The sequence below is a fragment of the Protopterus annectens genome, chromosome 9.part0 (assembly GCF_019279795.1).
Source record: "Protopterus annectens isolate FY-2018-M chromosome 9.part0, PAN1.0, whole genome shotgun sequence".
In the NCBI taxonomy this organism is placed as follows: Eukaryota; Metazoa; Chordata; order Ceratodontiformes; family Protopteridae; genus Protopterus; species Protopterus annectens.
In genome coordinates, this window is record NC_056743.1 from 1,894,945,896 (window position 1) to 1,894,970,961 (window position 25,066).

Genomic DNA, 25,066 nt, shown 5'->3' on the forward strand with positions numbered 1-25,066 from the left:
TGTCGTGGTAGCTCTATGTGAGACTGGAGTTGTAGTGAGTGTGGTTTCCTTTTCCTCCTGACTGGTTACGCCAGTACTGAGTTGAGAGAGCTTAGCCTCCAGTTTGGCTATATGGTTGCATCTCTCACATGTGTTGGAATTTGTTGGGAGGAGGAGAGGGTTGTCTGTGTACATGAGGCAGTTGTAACATTGCCTCAAGATTCCCAGATTCACCAGCTGGACCAGAGAGGAGATTGACAACTGACCTTTGGACATGCTAGAATAGTATTGGGAATTCCTTTATAATTGAAAAAAGGGCCAATGGGGAACAAGGTACTCAAGGGGAGTTTGTGAGGGTGTAATGCTTTTAATTTTTTAGTGCTGACTTATATAATTGCTTTAGTGAGCAAGTGCCAGGTAACTTAAATGCAATGTGCTACAGGTAACTTAAATGCAAAAATGACAAACAGTAACTTTCATTCAAGTGAAACAAGGAAATAAGTACAGTAAGCAATGCAGATATCACTAGGGATCCACAGAAGCACTGAAAAGCTGCGTTTTAGGTGGAATTAGTGTTTCAGGGAAATAACAAGCAAACAAACAACAAGCATACAAACAAAGCTAGATTCAGCAGGCCTGGATCTAGTCTATGCTACCGCAAACAAGGTGTACCAATTTCAGTAAGAAGCAGTTCAAATATGCAGGCACTATAAGCCTTTAACCAGAAATTCCCAGCTCAGAAGGGCAGAGTCCAGCCTCTCCTCCCACAAGAGTGCAGACCACGAACCCTCTTAATGTAAAATAACTGGCCTGAAGCCCAAGTGCTTAAACCAGAATGAATACACTTTTAGAATAACAGACACTGAGCCCTCAATTAGCAGTTCCCAACTTAGAAGGATGTAAGCTACCTATCCTGCCACCACAGTGCAGGCCGCAAACCTTCCTAATGTAAAACAACTGGTCTGAAGCCCAAGTGCTTAATCCAAAAGACTTAGAATGATAGCTACACTTTAATCAAGTTATTACCAAGCAGTAATAAATACAATTGAATATTTTAAAGAATGCCTGGATTAGTGCTCAAGTTATACAAACAAAGCTAGATCTAGCAGGCCTGGATCTAGTCTATGCTACAGCAAAGAAGGATGTAAACTACCTGTCCTGCCACTACAGTGCAAACCACAAACCTTCTTAATGTAAAACAACTGGTCTGAAGCCCAAATGCTTAAACTAAAAGGCTTAGAATGAGTTACACCAAGCAGTAATAAATACAACTGAGTACTTTTAAGATGACGCAAAAGCAAAATAAAGTAGGAAGAAACACAAATACAGTAAAAACAGATACATTTTTTTTTGAGTGAGTGAGAAAATGAGATGAGCCCAGGAGGAGTATCCAAGTGCAAATTTACAAGAGGGGCGGGCAGTTTCAAAGCCACCAAGATTAACACCAAAACAAAAACAGGGAGGGTGGGTGGGGACCTACTGAATTTCCAGCTAGATATTGCTCAATGCAACACAAACAAATTACTTTAAATTGTGTATTATTTGATAAAAGTGCAGATAAAAATCTACTTAACTCCACTCATGCAGGTCTCACTTGGCCAAAGCTCACAGTTTAAACAGAAAACAATTCACTGTACCACTTGTATAAGACAGAAACCAAATAACAATGAGGTAAACTACTCCCACTTATCACTGGCTATGCAGGTTTTTTAACAAGCCTTAACTGAAAATACCACTTGTATAAGACCTACTGAAAAAACAGTCACAAATTCCAGCTAGATATTGCTCAATGCAACACAAACAAATTACTTTAAATTGTGTTTTATTTGATAAAAGTGCAGATAAAAATCTACTTAACTCCACTCATGCAGGTCTCAGTTGGCCAAAGCTCACAATTTAAACAGAAAACAATTCACTGCACCACTTGTATAATACAGAAACCGAATAACAATGAGGTAAACTACCCCCACTTATCACTGGCTATGCAGGTTTTTTAACAAGCCTTAACTGAAAATACCACTTGTATAAGACCTACTGAAAAATCAGTCACAGATTCCAGCTAGATATTGCTCAATGCAACACAAACAAATTACTTAAAATCGTGTATTATTTGATAAAAGTGCAGATAAAAATCTACTTAACTCCACTTATGCAGGTCTCAGTTGGCCAAAGCTCACAGTTTATTTCCATTATAACATTAGATACCATTTTGTAGTTCCCATTATAACAACTGATGCCATTCTGTAAGTATTTTCTGTTATAGCAATACATACCGTTCTGTAAGTATTTCCCATTATAACAACAGATACTGTTTTGCAAGTATTTCCCATTATAACAGCAGATACCATTCTTTAAGTATTTCCCTTTATAACAATAGATACCGTTTTGTATTTCCCATTATAACAACAGATACTGTTTTGTAAATATTTCCCATTATAACAGCAGATACTGTTCTGTAAATATTTCCTATTATAACAATAGATACCATTCTGTAAGTATTTTACATTAAGCTGCATAACAGGCAGCAGGCAGGTGTGTGAGCCTCTTGCACATAAATTAACCTATGTAAGTAGACTATTGCACTCATATATACGTGCATGCATCAGATATTGTGCAATCACTGTCACATAGTGCATTGTAACCTACACCCACAGAAAAAAAGAGTCCGAGAGACACACACACAAAATGTGGATGCATCACACAAGCAGTGCTATTATCACCACCAGCACCATCTCCACCTGTAGTAGAAGGTCCAGACAGTAGCACAGTAGCACAGCAGCAAACCTAATTCCTAAGGTTACAAAGATAAGTTTGAGTAATAGACAAATACTAGCCAATAGACAAATATTCTCAAACAACTAACAGGATAAAAGAGAAAACATAAAACTTGAAAAAAAAGGTTATAGTACTGGAGATATTCTTTCCTCGCTTCTGCTTCTCATCCCTGGAGAATAGAAGGGGTTCCTATAGGGCAACCCATCAAAACGATGTGTGCAGTGTTCCTCTGTCCTGCTGGTGCCTTTGGCCAAGGACAGCTCTTATGTCAGGTCACACCAGGTACCCACATTTCTAAATGTACCATGATAGGGTTCCAATAGGTGCTCCATGAATTGGTAATGATGTAGATAAATAATTGTTCATAGGTTCATAAGTTCATAGGTGGGTACTAGGCTATTGGCCCTAGGGCCTATATAAGCCTAGAAAAAAAATGTACCCTGGCTTTCGCCACCCAAGAAAATTATTTTCCTGTGCTCCTGTTGAGCAGAGCCACAAAGGTGATCCCCAGAGTGAATTTCCTATTTCCCATCCAATAATCAAAATTTTTCTTGAAGAGTGCTAATGAAGAGCTTTGTTTGATATAGATAGGTAGTTTGTTCCAGAGTATGGGAAGTCTCTGGGACAGGAATCTATCCCTCCAACATGTTCTGTTTATTGTGGTGACAGGGTTTAGGTCCCTAGAGCATGTAGCTAGGAGGGATTGGGATTTCTTTAAGTGGAGCATGTCCAACAGCTCTGGGTTTGACATAGCTTTGTATGTTAGGCAGAGATTGCTTCTGAGTAGGCGATATGCGACAGAGTAAAGCTGGAGTTTTTTGAGACCGTCTGCATAGGGCATCTGTTTGAGGCCAGTAATCCTCTTTGATAAGTATTTCTGCGGCCTTTCCAGTTGTTGTAGATGTCTTGTGAGGTACATACCAAAAGGGGTATTGTACTCTATAACGGGTCTAATGAGTGATGAGTACAGGGGAACAATGACCTATTTTTTCCTGGATGAGAAACCTTTTGTGATGAGGTGTGCCACGTAGAAGGATTTCCTGACTACTTTGGCAATGTGATTATCAAAGGAGCGACTACTGTCCACCTGTGTCCCAAGGTCTCTTATCATACTTTCAGTGTTAAGTAGACTACCACCTATGTGGTAGCTCATGGGTAGAGAGTTTTTACCAAAGGGGATGACAAGGCACTTTTTGGCATTGAGCTTGAGGCCATGGTTTTGACACTAGGCATCTGTCTCAGTGAGGCCCTTTTGTAGGATGTCCACATTGTTAGGAGTTTTGATTATGGCTCCTAGTTTGCAATCATCTGTGAACTACATTAGCCAAAGACCTTCTCTGTTAGACTGCTCTTCAGAAAAGTAGATACCAAACAGGAGAGGACCCAGAACTGAACCCTGTGGTACTCCACTCGTCACTGGTCTGAAGTCGGATTTATAGTCTGCTACTTTCACAGTGTGGGTTCTGTCAGTGAGTCAGTTGGCAACCCATCTTGTGACATAGGGATTTATACCTAGGTTAGTGAGTTTATCTATAATTCCAGAGTAGGGTATCGTGTCAAAAGCCTTGACGAGATCTAGATAGGCTGTGTGAACCACCTTACCCTCGTCTACGGCTTTGGTGACTGCTTCAAAGAAATCTATCAGGTTTAGTAGACATGATCTGCCTTTTACAAACCCGAACTGGGTGGGGTCCAGAGTTTGGAGATTACCAATTTCTTTGTTTATAAGTTCTATGATGATATGTTCCATGGTCTTGCACAACAGGCTTGCTAGGCTAATGAGTGCACGGGTCCATGGTGGCTCACCCTTTGTGGAGTGGGATAACTGTCACTGAGCGCCATTCAATGGGCAGAAAGCCTGAGGTGAGGCTATGATTAAACATAGTGCTTAGGTGGAGTGCCAGTTCATTCTGTAGTTCATGTAGAATGCAGCCTGAGATGTTGTCATTTCCCATGGATGCTGTGTTCTTGGCTTTGGAGAGTGTGGTTTTTACCTGCACAGCCGTAATTACAGGAACTTTGCATTCTTCCAATATAGAGATGGGCCCTTTAGGGGGTGAGAGAGGGGTAAAGTTAGCACTGACCCTATCTGCCAGGATGTTGGCAATATCAGTTGGGTCTGTATATTTAGTACCATTGTGCTATAACTCAGAGCAGATCTGATTATTGCCATTGCCATTGAGAGTTTTGACATAGCTATAGAATGCGTTGTGGTTGTCTTTAGAATCAGTGGTGATTTTGCTTTCATAACTAGCTTTGGAGGATTTTATGAGGGATCTCAGCTTCTTACTGAGGCTGACCAGGGAGTTCCTCCTGGTTGTGCTCTCCATCGTATGCTATGCAGACTCTCTTTGAAAGGATCTAGCTGCCTTTCTCCTGAATCATGTCTGAAATGGTGTCACTTTCATGAAGAGCAAATCAATGTTTTTTCAGCATGGCTATCTGCAAATTAGCATAATGGGCTTATTCATGGCATTTTCTAGCAGGTTTCTTTGGCCAGGGTCATAGGAAGTAGGCACTGGTATTTTCTAGACTACATCATGCAGGTTTAAGATGGTATACTGCAGAACTGGCTAATACACTTTGGGTGAAACATAGCCTTATTTGTACAGTTAACACTATGAAAGTGTGTGGTAAGTTATGTTTCATCTGCCTCTCTAATGATGTCCACCCTTCTACTATAAGTCACAGTACAAAAGAGTAGCAATAAGCACCTGTGTGCATACATGTTTCTTGTGTTAGCATGTGGTAAAGGTGATAAGACTGCATACAATATCAGGGTGACTTGTCCCCGTACATGCCTGCCTCTCTTATAGTACTGTTATGGTCTGCCCTACAATACAATATCAGGGTGACCTGTCCCCCTACGTGCCTGCCACTCTTACAGTACTGCTATGGCCTGCCTAATGTATATCTTGGTCTATGATGAGAAGAACAACAGTCTTATGCTTGCAAACAGGTACACCCCAATGTACTATATAGAAACAAGGCAACCATAACTGTCAGCAGGAGAGATGCCTACCTTACCCTATTCATATCAACAGAGAGCACAATAAGTTCAACCAGCTAGTTATAGAGAACTGTAAATAGTTATAAATTAGTTATAGAGAACTGAAAATAGTTATAAATTAGTTATAGAGAACTGTAAATAGTTATAAATGTAAATATCTGACTTTTGTTTCTTCAGCCACCTAATTTGTATTATGTAAATATTGCTCTGTCTTCTATCATCACACTTTATTAATTGCATATTACTGTACATGTATTAAATGCCCTGTTATTGGAGCTTTTCACTGTAAGTAAATCTCTCTTTCTGTCAGTCCCTGTCTCTATATAGAGATATACAAATGTTATACAACCTTTCTATTGTGATTTGTCTTCTTCATCACCGAAATGTGTAAGGTTAATAACATCTATTCTAATCATTTCCCTATACCCTCTGATTTTTCTAATACATAATGCTACCTTCCTTAATACATCTATTAAGCACTTCATTACTTCAGTCACTCAGCTTTTCTTTCTCAAAAAAATCTTGAGTTGTCCACTCCACTCATCTCTTGCTTCACATCCTATAATCCTATTTATTATTAGTCCAAGTAATATTCTCAAATCACCCCTATTCTCACCTTTAATCTTCTCCACTGGCTTTACCCAGAAACAGTCATACACCCCTTTAACAATATGGAACCTTTTCCAAGGTATCTCATATTCTTTCAAAATACTCCATATAAGTTCATCTGCTACATGACCATATGCTTTGTGAATATTGTATACTACAGTTTTACTCTGAGTATCCTGAGCATGCCCCTTTCTAATACCTTTAAGTGCTTGTTTAATTATTACTAACATTTCACCAATGACCCTTCACTGTACTCCCCCATCTCCTGTTGCTTCCTTTAGAAATTTTGTAAACATCTCTTGCAAATCCTCATCATCGTTTTGCAAACTACGTTTTGTAAACTTACAGGTCTCCAGTGTTCTAGCTTACAAATATGTTCATCTTGTAATCCATTGCTTATTGCTCTCTCTTAAGTATGTCGAAGAAATATTTATTTTCTCTTCTGCCATCTTTTTGTGAGATTCATATCCAGTGCCATTTCCGTCCGGCACGATATCTATTTACCGTGTACTTATCATGGTTTCTAACTCTTGTAACCAAACCCTCGCCATGACTCCTTTTCTCAGTGTTATGCCCACATTCTTCCATTCCATTCATTCGTTTCCTTATAACTCTTTTTCATTATTGAGTTCTTCTAAATATCTGTGTACGTCCCTCAGTATTATAGAATGTGTTCTTAGTCTGTTAGTCTCCATTACCTTCCACCTCCTATATTATATTTTCATTATATTTTACTGCTTGAAGAAGAGGATTGATGTCTTCTCTCCTGTCCTTCACCAAATGTTTTTGTCATATTGAAGAAACATAAACTCTATCCTTATTCATTTAATAAATTTATCTTAGGATAGCATATTTTGTCCTATTTCTACCATCTATTATCCTCTCATATTTATTTCCTACAAATGTGGCATTATTTATCAAACTTCAAATAAAATGATGTGTATTTTCTTTTAGAATTAACCTTCCATTCCATCCAATTTTTTATGAAATTATCCTTATTTCTTTTGCTCCTCAGATATCAAGTTTCTTTCTGCAGAGACTTCAAACATGCGGACACCCCCATTAACCTTTTAATTTCCCTGCCTTCTCTTGTTATTTTTCTTCCCCAGATTATGTTCACACTGCCTTGTGGTCACAAAATTCTATCATCCTACTCACTCCAGAATTCATTTAAGCCTTTATTATACACTAAGAAATATATCCCTGTCTTGAATTTTCTCTTCATGAACATAACTCTCTTTAATTTCCTGCTTTCATTTGAAGATTCTGCGTTATATTTATAAGTATGTGTATCTCACCTCTCCACTTTCTTTTCCATTTAACTCATTCCCCTCCATACTGCTCTTTTGAGTGTGTATATTTAACTCCCAGTGTGTGTGGCTTGAGCCGTTAAAAATGAAGTTATCAACAAATACTCTTTGACAGAGGTCAAATGTAAATACAGTTGTATTTGCCATCATGTATGCTTTAAGATAAAATATTCTGATACCTTGTATGTAGCATGGTTTTGGAATTATTAATGCAAACATAAAGAAGCGATATTTGACATCTAGAGGTAGAGTAGGAGGTAACTACCTAAACCCTTGGATGCACACTTGGCTGTAATGAGTTAAAACTGGCAGATAAAATCTCCTACTATAGGAGACTGCAGGGAGGGTATTGACCTGACGGCTATAGGTAAGGCGTTCTTGACCTTAGCATCATGGTGTGAATACAGATCATGCCCAGCAATTTTAATAGGCTTGTGGACAGACAGGAGTTTTTGGTCATTGGATTGTAATGACCGACTGGGAACATAGTTGTATAGAATAATATTTACTGCTGGGCAAGCCGATGGATACTGGAATATTTTATAGGTGGAAAGAAGCTGTATATGTTAGTTTGGGGTAATTCCAACTAATTTAGGCTTTGTAGCTCTATACAGTGATGGGTTCTATAGGTTTGTAGGTAATTACTAGGCATGCAGTCGAGGAGACCATTAAGGAGCCTAGCTCACATTCACAATTGCCCCAAAGTACTGTCTGGTTAAATGACTTGCTCAAGGTCACACAGCAAGTAAATGAACATTGAAAAGGGTATTTAAAAGAAAATGTAGCCACTTTGTTATAGTATTGTTCAAGTTTTGATCTTTGTGATGCCTGGACGTTAGTAAGGATGGGAGCACCATAAAGTAGGGAGCAATTAAAGTGTTAATTGCATTGGCGAGAACATTTTTGGCTTTGGCTCACTAGTTTTTGGTGATTTTTTTTGTGCAGTTTTGTACTTGCAGGTCAAATGTAAGATTATCATCCACTATTACTCCTAATAATTTGCTATACGAAGTGAATTTAGTGGTTCTGTTATTAGGGAGATAGGATATTAACTGTTTTTTTTTTTCCATGAGAGAAGGATTTGGGCAGACAAAGAAGCATTTTTTTTAAGGGGGGGGGGGTGTTGAACATGAGCTGTAAGTTACAAATGTATCAGTGGCTGTTAACGCTTCCAAAGTATTTTTTTGCAGATATGCCAGGCTGTCAGAAGTGCATATGAGTGTTGAGTCATGTGCGTATTATAATGGGGGCCCCCCCCACACATGTCCATAATTATAACTATGACTTCAACAGACTGAACATATGTTCAGTCATGTTTCTAGCTTCTGCATGGGTGATGCTGCATGGATGTTTGGACATGCCTTGTATGTTTTGTAAGGGTATCATCAGCTTGGGCTCTAGAAGGTAACCTGCATCACCTGTAAGATATTAGTAACATAGAGCTCTTAGAAGTAAGAGATACATCATGAGAATGGATATCGGCAAGGAAAAAATGGTCTCACCACTTACTTGCCTTGCAATTCCTATAATACTGTAATCTGTTAAAGGGAGGGAGAGTAAGTGAGGGAAGGTTAGTGCTGGGAATCTGCTATGTACATGTGTGTGTCTATGGAGGTATATTAGTGGGGTCTACATTAGAAGACTGAATGTTTAGGTGACCAAACACCTAAATATCGATCTTCTAATGTCGAAAGCAAACAACGCGAATGGCCGATTTAACGCAGGGTAAGATTTCCCTTGGCTGTTCACCAGAGTTTGCTAATTCCCTACTGTTGAGCGATCTTGGAGTTGGTATATTTAGTTGGGGGGTGTGGGGGGCACAGTCCCCCCACATCTGGGGGTGTGGGGTGAAGCCTCCCACTTAATTTAGATGTAATTTTTTTTGTGTTGTGGCTGAGGGACGTGTTTCCCTTGGGACATTCAACATTGTGCGGTTCGATATTAGAAGATCGATGTTTAGGTGTTCAATCACCTAAGCGTTCGGTCTTCTAATATAGACCCATATTAGTGTGCCCACACTTACCTATTAGGTAATGATGTGGGACTTCTTTATTGAGGAAGAGGTGTACAGATGTCTGGTATGCCATATGTCAGAATCATGGGTAATACCTGGGTATTATACTAATACCAGAGCTGTACCTAGGTCATCTGGTACCCTATGGAGTTCCACAGACAGCTGACACTTCAACCCCCTCCCCCCCAATCAGGTCTTTCAAATTAAACTCCACTTTCAGTTACAATTACTAGCAGCTGAGCTGCTAAATGCAATTACAAGTGCCATATCAGAAATTTTTTAAGAAACTCAATATCACCCATGGCTTCTGAATGAATGCTAGTATTGGAATCACATTGCATCAGCAACTGCTTATCACACCTCCATCAGCCTGCTGGTCACACCCCCATCAGCCTGCTGATCACACCCCCATCAGCCTGCTGATCACACGTCCATCAGCCTGCTGATCACACGTCCATCAGCCTGCTGATCACACACCCATCAGCCTGCTGATCACGCCCCCATCAGCATGCTGATCATATGATCAACACCCATCATCTTGCTGATCACACCCCCATCAGCCTGCTGGTCACACCATAAGCAACTGCTGATCACACCCCCATCAGCCTGCTGATCACACCCCCATCAACCTGCTAGTCACACCCCCATACGCCTGCTAATCACACCCCCATCAACAACTGCTGATCATATGATCAGTCCCCATCAGCATGCTGGTCACACAGTCATCATCCTGCTGGTCACACCCCCATCATCCTGATAATCACACTCCCATCAGCTTGCTGGTCACACCCCCATCAGCCTGCTGATCACACCCCCATCAGCCTGCTGATCACACACCCATCAGCCTGCTGATCACGCCCCCATCAGCATGCTGATCATATGATCCACACCCATCATCTTGCTGGTCACACCCCCATCAGCCTGCTGGTCACACCCCATCAGCTTGCTGGTCACATCCCCATCAGCAACTGCTGGTCACACCCTCATCAGAAACTGCTGGTCACACCCTCATCAGCCTGCTGATCACACCCCCATCAGTAACTGCTGATCATACAATCAACCCCCATCAGTCTGCTGGTCACACCCCCATCACCCTGCTGATCACACCCCCATCAACAACTGCTGTTCACACCCCCATCAGCCTGCTGATCACACCCTCATCAGCCTGCTGATCACACCCCCATTAGTAACTGCTGATCACACAATCAACCCCCATCAGTCTGCTGGTCACACCCCCATCACCCTACTGATCACACCCCCATCAACAACTGCTGTTCACACCCCCATCATGCTGCTGCTTATACCCCATCAGCATGCTGGTTACACCGTCATCAGCATCTGCTGATCATATGATCAACCCCCATCAGCCTGCTGGTCACACATCCATCATCCTGCTAATCACGCCCCCATCATCCTGCTGGTCACACCCCCATCATCCTGATAATTACACTCCCATTAGCTTGCTGGTCACACCCCCATCAGCCTGCTGGTCACACCCCCATCAGCCTGCTGGTCACACTCCCATCAGCAACTGCTGGTCACACCCCCATCAGCAACTGCTGGTCACACCCCCAACATCCTGCTGATCATCCCCATCAGCCTGCTGATCACATCCCCATCACCTTGCTGGTCACACACTCATCAGTAACTGCTGATCATACAATCAACACCCATCAGCCTGCTGGTCACACCCTCATCAGCCTGCTGATCGATCACACCTCAGCATGCTGATCATATGATCCACACTCATGATCCTGCTGGTCACACCCCCATCAACAACTGCTGATCACACCCCCATCAGCCTGCTGATCACACACCCATCAACAACCGCTGATCACATCCCCATCAGCCTGCTGATCACATCAGCATGCTGGTCACACCCTCATCAGCAACTGCTGATCATATGATCAACCCCCATCATCCTGCTGGTCACACCCCCATCATCCTGATAATTACACTCCCATCAGCTTGCTGGTCACACCCCCATCAGCCTGCTGATCACACCCCCATCAACAACTGCTGATCACACCCCCATCAGCCTGCTGATCACACCCCCATCTACAGCTGCTGATCACACCCCCATCAGCCTGCTGATCACACACCCATCAACAGCTGCTGATCACACACCCATCATGCTGCTGATCACACCCCCATTAGCCTGCTGATCACATCCCCATCACCTTGCTGGTCACACCCTCATCAGTAACTGCTGATCATACAATCAACACCCATCAGCCTGCTGGTCACACCCTCATCAGCCTGCTGATCACACCTCAGCATGCTGATCATATGATCCACACTCATGATCCTGCTGATCACACCCCCGTCAGCCTGCTGATCACACACCCATCAACAACTGCTGATCACACCCCCATCAGCCTGCTGATCACACCCCCATCAACGATTGCTGATCACACCCCCATCAGCCTGCTGATCACACCCCCATCAGCCTGCTGATCACACCCCATCAACAACTGCTGATCACACACCCATCATGCTGCTGATCACACCCCCCATCAGCATGCTGGTCACACCCTCATCAGCAACTGCTGATCATATGATCAACCCCCATCAGTCTGCTGGTCACACATCCATCATCCTGCTAATCACACCCCCATCATCCTGCTGGTCACACCCCCATCATCCTGATAATTACACTCCCATCAGCTTGCTGGTCACACCTCTATCAGCCTGCTGGTCACACCCTCATCAGCCTGCTGGTCATACCCCCATCATCCTACTGGTCACACACCCATCATCCTACTGGTCACACACCCATCATCCTGATAATTACACTCCCATCAGCTTGCTGGTCACACCCCCATCAGCATGCTGATCACACCCCCATCAACAACTGCTGATCACACCCCCATCAACCTGCTGATCACACCCCCATCAACAACTGCTGATCACACACCCATCATGCTGCTGATCACACCCCATCAGCATGCTGATCATACCCTCATCAGCAACTGCTGATCATACAATCAACCCCCATCAATCTACTGGTCACACCCCCATCAACAACTGCTGTTCACACTACCATCAGCCTGCTGATCACACCCCCATCAACAACTGCTGATCACACACCCATCATGCTGCTGATCACACCCCATCAGCATGCTGGTCACACCGTCATCAGCATCTGCTGATCATATGATCAACCCCCATCAGCCTGCTGGTCACACATCCATCATCCTGCTAATCACACCCACATCATCCTGCTGGTCACACCCCCATCATCCTGATAATTACACTCCCATTAGCTTGCTGGTCACACCCCTAGCTGGTCACACCCCCATCAGCCTGCTGGTCACATCCCCATCAGCAACTGCTGGTCGCACCCCCATCAGCAACTTCTGGTCACACCCCCAACAGCCTGCTGATCACCCCCATCAGCCTGCTGATCACACCCCCATCAGCCTGCTGATCACATCCCCATCACCTTGCTGGTCACACCCTCATCAGTAAATGCTGATCATACAATCAACACCCATCAGCCTGCTGGTCACACGTTCATCAGCCTGCTGTTCACACCCCCATCAGCCTGCTGATCACACCTCAGCATGCTGATCATATAATCCACACCCATGATCCTACGGGTCACACCCCCATCAGCCTGCTGGTCACACCCCCATCAGCCTGCTGTTCACACCATCAGCCTACTGATCACACCCCCATCAGCCTGCTGATCACACCCCCATCAACAACTGTTGATCACACACCCATCATGCTGCTGATCACACCCCCATCAGTATGCTGGTCACACCCTCATCAGCAACTGCTGATCATATGATCAACCCCCATCAGCCTGCTGGCCACACATCCATCATCCTGCTAATCACACCCCCATCATCCTGCTGGTCACACCCCCATCATCCTGATAATTACGCTCCCATCAGCTTGCTGGTCACACCCCTATCAGCCTGCTAGTCAAACCCTCATCAGCCTGCTGGTCATAACCCCATCAGCCTGCTGGTCACACCCAAGGGAGCCCGCAGGATTTTTTGCAGGGGGGTGCAAACCCAAGTCCCGCCCATACAGCCCCACCCCCTCTGCTGCCCCGCCCACACAGCTCCACCCCCGCCCACGCAGCCATTCCAGTGTCCCATTACTATTTCTCCCTATTTGTCATAGACACTGTTTAAATCTCTCAGTGTGCATACTGTTTTATGCTTTACTTCTACAATGATTACTGATATTTGGATTTCATTTACAACTTTTATTTCAAATTTTATAGCACAAACACTGATAGACATTTACTAAATCTAAACAAAGCAATAGTCTTACAATGAAAAGAGACTTAGCATTAAAACTTCTCTACCTTTGAAACCCACATTCACTGAAACAACATTGAAACTCGCATTCAAAGAAAATGCATCTGGCCAGTGGCAGGGTTTACCTTTGGGCTATTTTCAAATCATAGGCTCCTTGCACACATTTTTAGAACCAATCAAAAGTTATTTGATTCACCTTCCTGACTGTATTAATTATGCTATATAATAATTGAATTATGTCCCTTGTATAATACAGCACCACTTGCTAGTGTGTTTTAAATTTATAGTTCTGAAAATTTTTCCTTTAAGCAATGAAACAAATCATATGAACCAATGATGACAACCTGCCCAATTCAGAACATTTCAACCATAAAGGGCCACACAAACTTCTGTCATACAATCCACCAATATCAATCAATATGCAGAATCTCTGCAGAATAAAAGTCATCTCAATAAATTCCACATTAAAGAGATCTGAAACTAATGCAAAAGTTGTTGCTAGAAAACTTTATATTTCAGTGTTTTATCTACAAATTCAGTGCCTACTGATCTTAAAGAATACATTGCCCATGCTACATTAAAAAAAATGGTAAGTTGGTATACTGCAACAGGGAATGGGTGGCAAGTTGAAAAATTGGTTCATAGTTACTAGGCATTTCCTCCAAAGGAGGACATTCTCAGGACTGCAGCACCCCATCCCCTTAAAATACAAATCTATATGCTGTGGGAGTAGAACCTATAGACCTCTACATCAAGATGCAAGTAGGCTGCCTACTGTGCTACTAACACTGCTTTCAAATTCTATACCACAACAGTGATACCATTTGCTTATCAAAACAGTTGCACAAACAGGCTTAGCATGAGCAGCAGTAAATTTCTCTTCCCTTGAAGCTCACAAGTCCTTATAAATACACTTGAAAATAAATTCCACCTGCTAACTCTAACTAGGGCATTACACACTCACGCACACACAACCCTCATCGTGTTAGTGCAAGAAATCTGGACAAAGCATAAAATAAACAGGGACAGATTATAAATATTGCCCTCATGAACTTAGAAAGTTGCTAAAAATAACAGAATTTGTTAGTATGCATTTTTCTAAAGGATATGATGTCTAAAACTCAAACATCTGTTATTATTTAGCAAATTCAATCCTTTTAGGAGGAATATGGAGCAAAAATCTGGACATTCTGCAAAAACATGGACAGCTGAGAGGTATGCTACCTCACTTTTATACACACACACACACACACACACACACACACACACACACACACACACACACACACACACACACACACACAATACCTCTCAATCTCTTAGCACAAGAAATCTGGACCAGGGCCCAAAACTAGGGACCCATTTAGAAAGTTGCTATAATAACAGGATTTGTGTTAGAATGCATTTTCTAAAGGATGAAGTCGGAAGCCCAAATACATGTCATTATTTAATAACTTTAATCCTTAGCTCATCCCAGTGATTTATCAAGGAAAAAATATTTTTTATGAGGAACAGACCAAAAATATAAAGCAAAAATATGGACATTCTCTGAAAATCTTTACAGTTCCAAGGTATGACACACACATACATTCCCATACCTCCTTAGAAAGTGGATAGAACAACAAGTTTTATATATGTATGCATTTTCTGAGGATATGAAGCCTAAAACTCAAATGTTTGCCAATATTTTCTGACTTCAATCCTCAGTGATTTGCAAGAAAAAACACAATTTTATGAGAAACAAACTGAAAATATGAGGCAAAAATCTGGATAATTGTGAGGTATGAACCCTCCTTACTTACTTACACACACACATATCTTTCCCTACCTATTTCTTACACACACGCACACACACACACACACACACACACACACACACACACACACACACACACACACACACACACACACACACACACACACATACCTTTCTCTACCTCTTTCTTACACACACACCCATACCTTTCCCTACCTATTTCTTACACAGACACACACACACACACACACACACACACACACACACACACACACACACACACACACACACACACACGTTTCCCTACCTATTTCTTACACAGACACACACACCAACACACACACACACACACACACACACACACACACACACACACACACACACACATACCTTTACCTACCTCTTTCTTACACACACACACACACACAGACACACACACATATACCTTTCCCTGCCTATTTCTTACACACACACTCACACACACACACACACACACACACACACACACACACACACACACACACACACACACACACACACACACACATATATATACCTTTCCCTACCTATTTCTTACACACACACCCATACCTTTCCCTACCTATTTCTTACACACACACACACACACACACACACACACACACACACACACACACACACACACACACACACACACACACACACACACACACACACCCATACCTTTACCTACCTCTTTCTTACACACACACACACACACACACACACACACACACACACACACACACACACACACACACACATACCTTTCCCTACCTATTTCTTACACACACACACAATCAAATGAATGACCTGGCAGCAAAAGCAGCATTACACTTGAATGAATGGACCTGGCAGCACAAGCAGCATTGAATTCACACACACAAGCAGCATTGATAACCTGGCAACACTGAATGAACGACCTGGCAGTAAAAGCAGCATTGAATGAAGCGAAAACTAGCACATGATTGAATTTGAATGATCAAAGCAGAACTCACAGACTTGTTCTCCCACGGAGCATTTCAAATTGCGAGCGGACAACATCGTATCTTATTCTCCCAGGGCGCGAAGCATTTCAAATTGTGAGCGGACGACAATGCACGCATGGATTAGGTTCATAGGTGTGTTCATAGGTGTGTACTAGGCTAATGGCCCTGGAGCCTTTACAAGCCTAGCCCATAGAAGTGCCCTGGCATCATAATCCATTTAGACAATTCATGCCACTTTTCTTTATGTATGCCATCTTAAGAATGCCAACAATATCTTTGTAAAACATATCTTCAAAATACCATCACGACACAATCAACGTTGTTCTTTGTTATGGTACTCTTACTCTAGCTACACTTTAACACTTTTTTAGAAAGTGTCCACTTCTAAAGTGTTGAGCTTTTTCTCTTGAATCCTTTCATGGTTACACAGAACCCCCATTCCGAACAAGCACCAACCATTTAAAACAATATGGGAAAACAAAAGATTCCATTTTGATGACAAGTGCATTAATGAAGTGCTACTCTAGACCGCTATCAAGGTAAGCATAATCTTGCCCCTATACCTTCATTTCAACTGTTCAGATTTTTGTAGAATATCTTAATTTTTTTTACCCCATATTTTTGGTCTATCCATCACATAATTTGTGGTTTTCTGGCAAGTCATTGAGGACTAAAGTTACTAAATAATGGCATACATTTAAAGTTTCAGACTTCATCCATCCACAACCCCTTTTTCTATTTTTGAGCATGGGGTTGGGGTGTCACTTCAGCAGTGAATTATCTAGAGCCAAGGTTCACATATCCATCAGAAAATGCACACCAACACATAACCTGCTATGCTAAGTTTACAGTAACATTTAAAATCTGTCCCTATTTGTGGCCCTTTGTCCCTCCTTGGCTTTGTCCAGATTTCTTGCATTTAGGGGTTGAGAGGTATGACCCCCCCATACATCTGACTGCTTACACTCCAGATCTATATCACCCAATTTCCAAAGTTGGGGTTATGTCAAAGCATTACAAAACTACAATTCCAGAATTTTATTTTCTCCAAAGATGAAGTCCAATATCACAGTGTCTTCCAGAAGGTACACACTGGGGCTTTTGCAGAAGATCACATTAATTCTTTCACCCAGACATGGCTGGTCTTTTAAATGCTGGTTCTCTACCAGTGTTACACTAAAATAAAAACAAGTAAATTCCCTCATTCCACTTTCAAACTTTTATTTAGCAAGTCTGCTCTCAAAACGTGTGAACAGAAACTTTCTGGGACCCTACAGGCTGCTTAAAATTTCCACCAGCTCCACATAGATACTACTACTTTTGTACTATAAGTATCTTAGGGCATATGTTTAAGTTATACATCACACATACCTTTGCACTACAAACTGAACAGCACCATGTACAAACTTAAGACATCCCAGTCAGAAGCTTATAAGCCTAAACTAGTCTGCTTAATGTAAAAGTCCTAACAGAATCAATATAAAAATTAAAGGTTAATAATGAATACAAGACACATTTATCTACAAAATTCTGGTGTTTAAAATCTTGGTTTCAGGCCAGTGTGTATGTATATACTATGGTTTCCTACAGATTTCTGTTCAATCATTTAGTATACACTAATAAATCTTGTAGCAATCAGTCTCAAACCTTGAGTTTTTATTCTTGCAAGTCTTTTTATTCATATGAGTAAAGACCAAACATTATACAATATATAGGGTTGCCACCTTTTCAAATGCCCAAAGTGGGACATTTTTGGTACAACCGTCAGATTTTGCAGGCTAAAACAGACCTTCACTTTTTTGCCTAAATAAAAGCTTATTCTTGTAGCATTTTAGTTGCTTATTCTGTTTCTTCTAACATGTATGTGTTTCAGATACAGAAGAACAGTTTTATGCTACTCTTACATAAAATCTAGGAAATAATTTTGTCCTAAAATCTCAGGACATTTGCCATTTTTACAATTGTTTTGCAGGACACAAGTGCCCAAAGAGGGACTGTCCCTCACAAAGTGGGACAGGTGGTAACTAACGATATAAAAAACAATTATAAATAAGTTGTTTTAGTTTTTTCCATTTCGGAAACAGTATAACTGCAGCCCCAAGAAGCCTCCTCCAAGGTAATTTGTATGAAAACTAAAAATTGTGCATTTATAGATTTGTTCTTGAATGCAAATGATGCACCTCAGAAAACTGACATAGTACAGTATACAAAGTTTTGCATGTCACAAGGGAAAAATGAAAGTTCATCATTTTGACTTTAGTTTTAAGAGAGAGAAAAGAGTACTGGAATAACATAAACATTTCAGAGTAACAGTGAGACAAAAATATCTGCCAAATAGCTACTACATGCTTTTCACAACGGCAAAAGGTTCAGTACCTACACCCATCTTACTGAAGAACCGAGCCAAAGACTGAACTCAGCGAGTTAAATCGTTCATTACAATGAAACACAGAACTTTATGTGGTATATAAACTTAGAAGGGGACAATTTGCTGAAGGAAACAGATTCAACGCAAGAATGAGAATGACTTGTGCAGAGCAACTGAAGTAGTTTTGTCCTAATTAAAGGTCATAACAGAGTCTACTGTGTGCGAAATACAAAAACTGAAAATGAATAGGAGTCATGACAGGTTTAGGAAGCATAAAAGGAAATATCCTGCAACTTAAAAAACACTGCAACTAAACAAGTGTGAAGACGCAATGAAAATAACACTTTGCTAAAGCTGTAATATGATGAAAATAATTCTCAGTCAAAAAGGTTGCATGTACAAGAACAAAATGTGTTACTTGCCAACTCTATTTTCCTAAGAATGTGCACAGACGTAACAGTCTGCAAGAAAACGGTACATACAATATGTAACCAGAGATTAAGCTAGAAAGTCAGAAATCTGGACAGAGAAGCTAAACACAACCAAATTGTGGCATTTTAGAAATCTGTGCAGAGAAGCTAAACATTTACAATCAAATTGTGGGGTTTTTAAGCTACACATAGGCAAGTGTGCAGTGTCATATATGTTTACATATTAACAGCACTAAATTATGAAGCAGAATAAACAAGCCGACTTATGTAAATTTCTTACTTCTTCTAATCATCATGCAGAAACAAGGTTTAGAAAATATTTACATTTGCACACTAGAATAAAGAATACAAGCATAGCTGTAGACAGGGAGAATAGCAGATACCATACTAGATAAGAATCTTGTCAGAAGAGTGACAACTTGCTTAAGGGCTACAAAGACTCAGTTAATGGTTTGGGCTGTTTGCCAGACTGCCACCAAATACAAGTATATCCTACAGAGTCAGTAGCAGTGCTTTCTCCAAGGAAAAACACAATAGCGTCAAGGAGTTGAATTGCTGAGATGAATCATATTGACATCACATATGCTTAAAAACAAGAGTACTCAATGGTTAAGCAGTTAGACCCGATATGTCTGACAGAGCTCAATTCTCCAATTAAATTCTCACATAGTCAGCCTTCTGTGCAGTCTAAATGCTCTCTCTCTCTGTTTCCATGAGTTTCTGTTCAACACCCAATTTCTTCCCACATGCCCCATGTGAACTGATTACCTTTCCAGCTGCCTACAAGTGTCACACATGTGAATGTGCATCATGCAATAGTCAGAAGGCATGGATGCAAACAATGCAAGCAGCCAAACTAGTAATGTTCTTCACACAGAGTATGGACAGTTGCTATGGAGAACATGGAGGCATTTGCTTAAAATAAACATAAGTGATGGTGTTGAAAATTGTAACTGTTTGTGATGCCTCCCCTACCTGAGGAAAAGCAAAACATTCTTTACATAAAATACGTTTCATTAGGTGTTTCCACAAGGAGTTGAGAAAATAAGAGTTCATTAGGGTACAGAACATCCTGACAGACTTGTCTAGACATTCTACACCAGCATCAGACAGTGTATGCAGCAGCTCAACACAATAACTGGTAGCATACAAAACCAGCCTACATGTCACCTCTACCGAGGCAAACAAACAGAACAGTACAGTACCTTCACCTGCTGAGCTGTTCTTATGACTGCCAGTATATACGGCTACATAACTACATTCAGTAGCCCTTTCTAACATACAGACTCTCAAGTGTCCCCAATGTCCAGGGATGTTGCGGATTTTACTTTTTTGCTCTGTACATCCTGAATTTGATGATGTTAAAAAAAAAAAAAAAAAACAGTGGCACACCGCAGACAAGAAACAGTGACAACAGTTTAGAGTTACAGTTTCCTTCAAAAATTAATATCAATTCATGTCCTCACATTCTGTCAATTTCCAAGTCCATCCATCCACAACCCCCTTTTTTCTGTTTTTTGCACATGGGGTCAGGTGTCACTTCAACAGTGACAATCATCTAGAGCCAAGGATTACATTGCCAGGTGGCTAGCCCTGTCCCTGTAGTTCTTTCACACCACACACTTGCACCCACACTACCACCTATGGCCAATTTAGAGTGCCCAATCCGCCTACTGCATTGTCTTTGGAAGTGTGGGAGGAAAACGGAACACCCAGATGATACACAAGAGAACAAAGGGAGGGCATGCTGACTCTGCACAGAAGGCACCCCAGCTGAGAGATGAACTGGGGAACCTCTTGCTGAGGCAACACCACCATCTGCTGCGTCACTATGCCGCCCATATTGTCAACTTTCCAAGGGAACACTACTAAACTTTATAAAGTATTCCTGATTTGAGGTCTTTGTTCCCAGTTATTTTTGTCTTTGTCCCTGCCTGGTTCTGTAACCACAAATACTCTACAGAGTACTTTTTCCCTCAGCATCACTTAGAATATTGTGTTTTTTTTTAAGGAGGTGATACCCATTTGGAAAGGTCAGACCATCTACAAACCATAAAGTTCATTTTTGCCACTAAGCAAAAAACAAAGTACCAGTAGCCTTGCCATGTACCTGAAATCAAGAGGTGGTCAGTAAAGGAAAGTACTACTTCATGTACCCCTACGATGTGTCATTTGATTTATACTAGACTCCTTAAAATTTACAGGAATAACTGTTGCAATGTAAAACATAGCTCTCAACCTTCTATTTCTAAAACGAAGAACACTACCTCTCATAATGTGGAACAAATGGACAAAATGGGGAACACTTACTACCAGCTTTCCAACAACTTCAGCTAAGAAACTTACAGAATAAATATATGTTACTTTAAGCTTATACAATTATGCTGAAAGTCGTAATACTGAATGTGAGGCAGATCCTTTCAATGTGAAAATGTGACAAACACAGACATTTAAAAGCTCAAAATAAGGAGAGGCCCTCGTAGTAAGACACACCTGAGAGGTATGGAAAGGCGAAGATGCACACTACCCATCATGTTCTGAACTAAGCAGGACATGTAGTCGATGACATGTTTAAATCAGAAGAATGGCGTTTAAATTCGCCACGCAAAACCCTTAGTATTTCTTAAAAACACTTACTTTAGCAAACTATAACCATAAGGGCACACTACATTATTCACAAAAACACCACCCATGGGCATTACACTGCAGCCTGCAGTTTCTTTATATCCATTTACAGTACAAAGTAATTAAAGCCTGCAATACCAATCTGACCGGTTTTGTTGCGTCTTCAGTTGACAAACAAAAGAATACAAAACATTTCAAATAAATACTCTGAAAAAAAAATTTCATTCAAATTAAACAAACGTCAATACTTCTAGACTCATAAAACCATATGAAACTATAAAACATTTAAGAGTTGATAGAAAGCTAAAGTTCTCAAATTTACACATTAATCCACTACGCCCGTATTCCAAAGCACACGTTAATCCAATTTATAAACATACATCTATTGTGGCTGGATACGGTGATTATTTGCCACCTCCCTAATATAGTTTCTTCAAAATATATTAATTTTACCTGAAGAGTCATATTATTAGCCATGGGAACAGATTTTTCAGGACTTCCAAAACGATCAACACACAACTTGTTAAGCCAGCGAGTTATATAAATACACTTTCTTACAACAGAACATGTACAGCTATTTATTTTCTGTGTTTACATAGCTAAAAACTTAAGCTATAAAACAAAACAAAATCACACTCCTGCCCCTTCCATGTAAAGATGTCGGATTTCGATGTGATGCATTATGGGACTGGCCCCCGTATACTTTCTTAAAGAAGAATGCCAAGTCTTTCGTGAAAGAAGAATGCCCAAAGTATTTTTTTTTTTGAAAGAAAATTAATCTCCTGGCCAGCCGGTTCCAGGGGGGTGCAAGTGCACCCCCTTGCACCTGCCTGCGGGCGCCCTTGGTCACACCCCCATCAGCCTGCTGGTCACACCCTCATCAGCCTGCTGATCACATCCCGTCACCCTGCTGGTCACACCCTCATCAGTAACTGTTGATCATACAATCAACCCCCATCAGCCTGCTGGTCACACCTTCATCAGCAACTGCTGGTCACACCCCCATCAGTCTGCTGATCATACCCCCATCAGCCTGCTGATCACACCCCCATCAACAACTGCTGATCACTCCCTCATCAGTCTGCTGGTCACACCCCCATCCGCCTGCTGGTCACACACCCATCAGCCTGCTGGTCACACACCCATCAGCCTGTTGGTCTCACCTTCATTAGCAACTGCTGATCACACCCTCATCAGTCTGCTGATCATACCCCCATCAACCTGCTGATCACACCCCCATCAACAATTGCTGATCATACGATCCTCTCCCATCAGCCTGCTGGTCACACCCCCATCAACAACTACTGATCACAGCCCTATCAGCAACAGCTGTTCACACCCCTATCAGCCTACTCATCACACCCCCATCGGCCTGCTGCTCACACCCCTATCAGCTTGCTGGTCACACACCCATCATCAACTTCATTCCCTCACTCTGGACCCCTCAAGCTAGATTGCACTGTGCTGACAACTACTTCTCCATTCTTGCACCCAGACTCTACCAATCTACCTGCAATCACACACCTAAAAGGAATCTCCTCTCTTCCTACTTTTGAAGCACAACTCAGAAAGACACCTCTATCAAAATTCTTCCACTGGGCACATTACATAACTCATCCGTCACCTACATTGCTTCTGTTTCGACCCTGTGTTCTCACCTGCTGCTTACCTCCCATATTTACTACTAAAATTAATCCATCTTTGTTGTTCTCCACTGTTAGTAATATTTACTGTTTCAGTCATCTGTTGGATTTTGTACCTTCTATGATTACTCTGAGTTTGTGAATTAGTTCTGTTTTATTTTATTATTTTATTTTTGCAAATTTCTTCTCCTGCTGTGCAGTGCCTGCAAATGGTCTTTTGTGATCAGTGTAGTACCCTAGTAAACAAATGTAAATAAATAAATAAACATAAAACAAATAAATAAATAAACAAACCAAATAAATAAAATGTTGGTGTTCTGTAGAAGAGTATTGCAGGATGTGGAATGTGCAAGTCTAGACAGGTAATAGATTACTAAAGGTGGGTGGGCAAAAGGAAGCTCCTCTGGGAGGACATGCTTAGAGAAGGACAAATATATATTTGATGAGGTGTAAAGTTAAATATATAATAACACACTGAATAGCTATATTATAGTACTAAAAGAAGGGACACCAAGAAAGAATGCAGCTGTATGCATTAGTAATGCGAATAGATAAGTAACATGGAAAAACAATGGCAATGTTTTCACAACATACCTCCTAAACATATTTGGAGCAAGCAAGATCCCATTCTCTTAGATACTATTTCTCTGCACATCTTTTTTTCTGTATCCAATATGCACTCAAACAAGCCCAGTGAAATGGGTGCACTATTTTACTTGAAACTCTACATACATGTATGCTTGAGTCACACTGATGCAATTTACATTTCCTTTATTCAGTCCGTAACTGCTGTTTGCTGTGAACAAAAACATTTATGAGTCTTCCATTTATTTCACAATTTCTTTCAAATGCAGTGTTCATACATTTCAACTATTTTATTGATTATTTCATCTTCAGATGTCCACTTTATCTTGTATAGGATCATATGGGAGGAGGAACAGAGCCTATACTGCCAAGCTACAGACGTCAGGTAGATAACTGACCCTCAAAATGACACTGCTTCATTCCAGCACAGAATGGTGCACCATATGAAGAACACACACACACACACACACACACACACACACACACACACACACACACACACACACATACACACATACACACACACAAATTCACACACATGCACACAGACACACACACACACACACACACACACACACACGCCTAGGAATAAATAGAAGATCGCCTACTCACCTTTATGCACATCTCTCCTACGTGTGAGGAAAGCAGATACCCCAGGAAAAATCCATAATGGGCAC

General features: G+C 41.3%; 1 protein-coding gene across 1 annotated transcript in view; it reads left to right on the plus strand.

Moving 5' to 3' along the window:
- LOC122810818 (complement C3-like) overlaps positions 1-25,066 on the plus strand; it is a 1,708,896-nt gene that overhangs the window by 561,877 nt on the left and 1,121,953 nt on the right. The gene's annotated exons all lie outside the window — the stretch shown is intronic.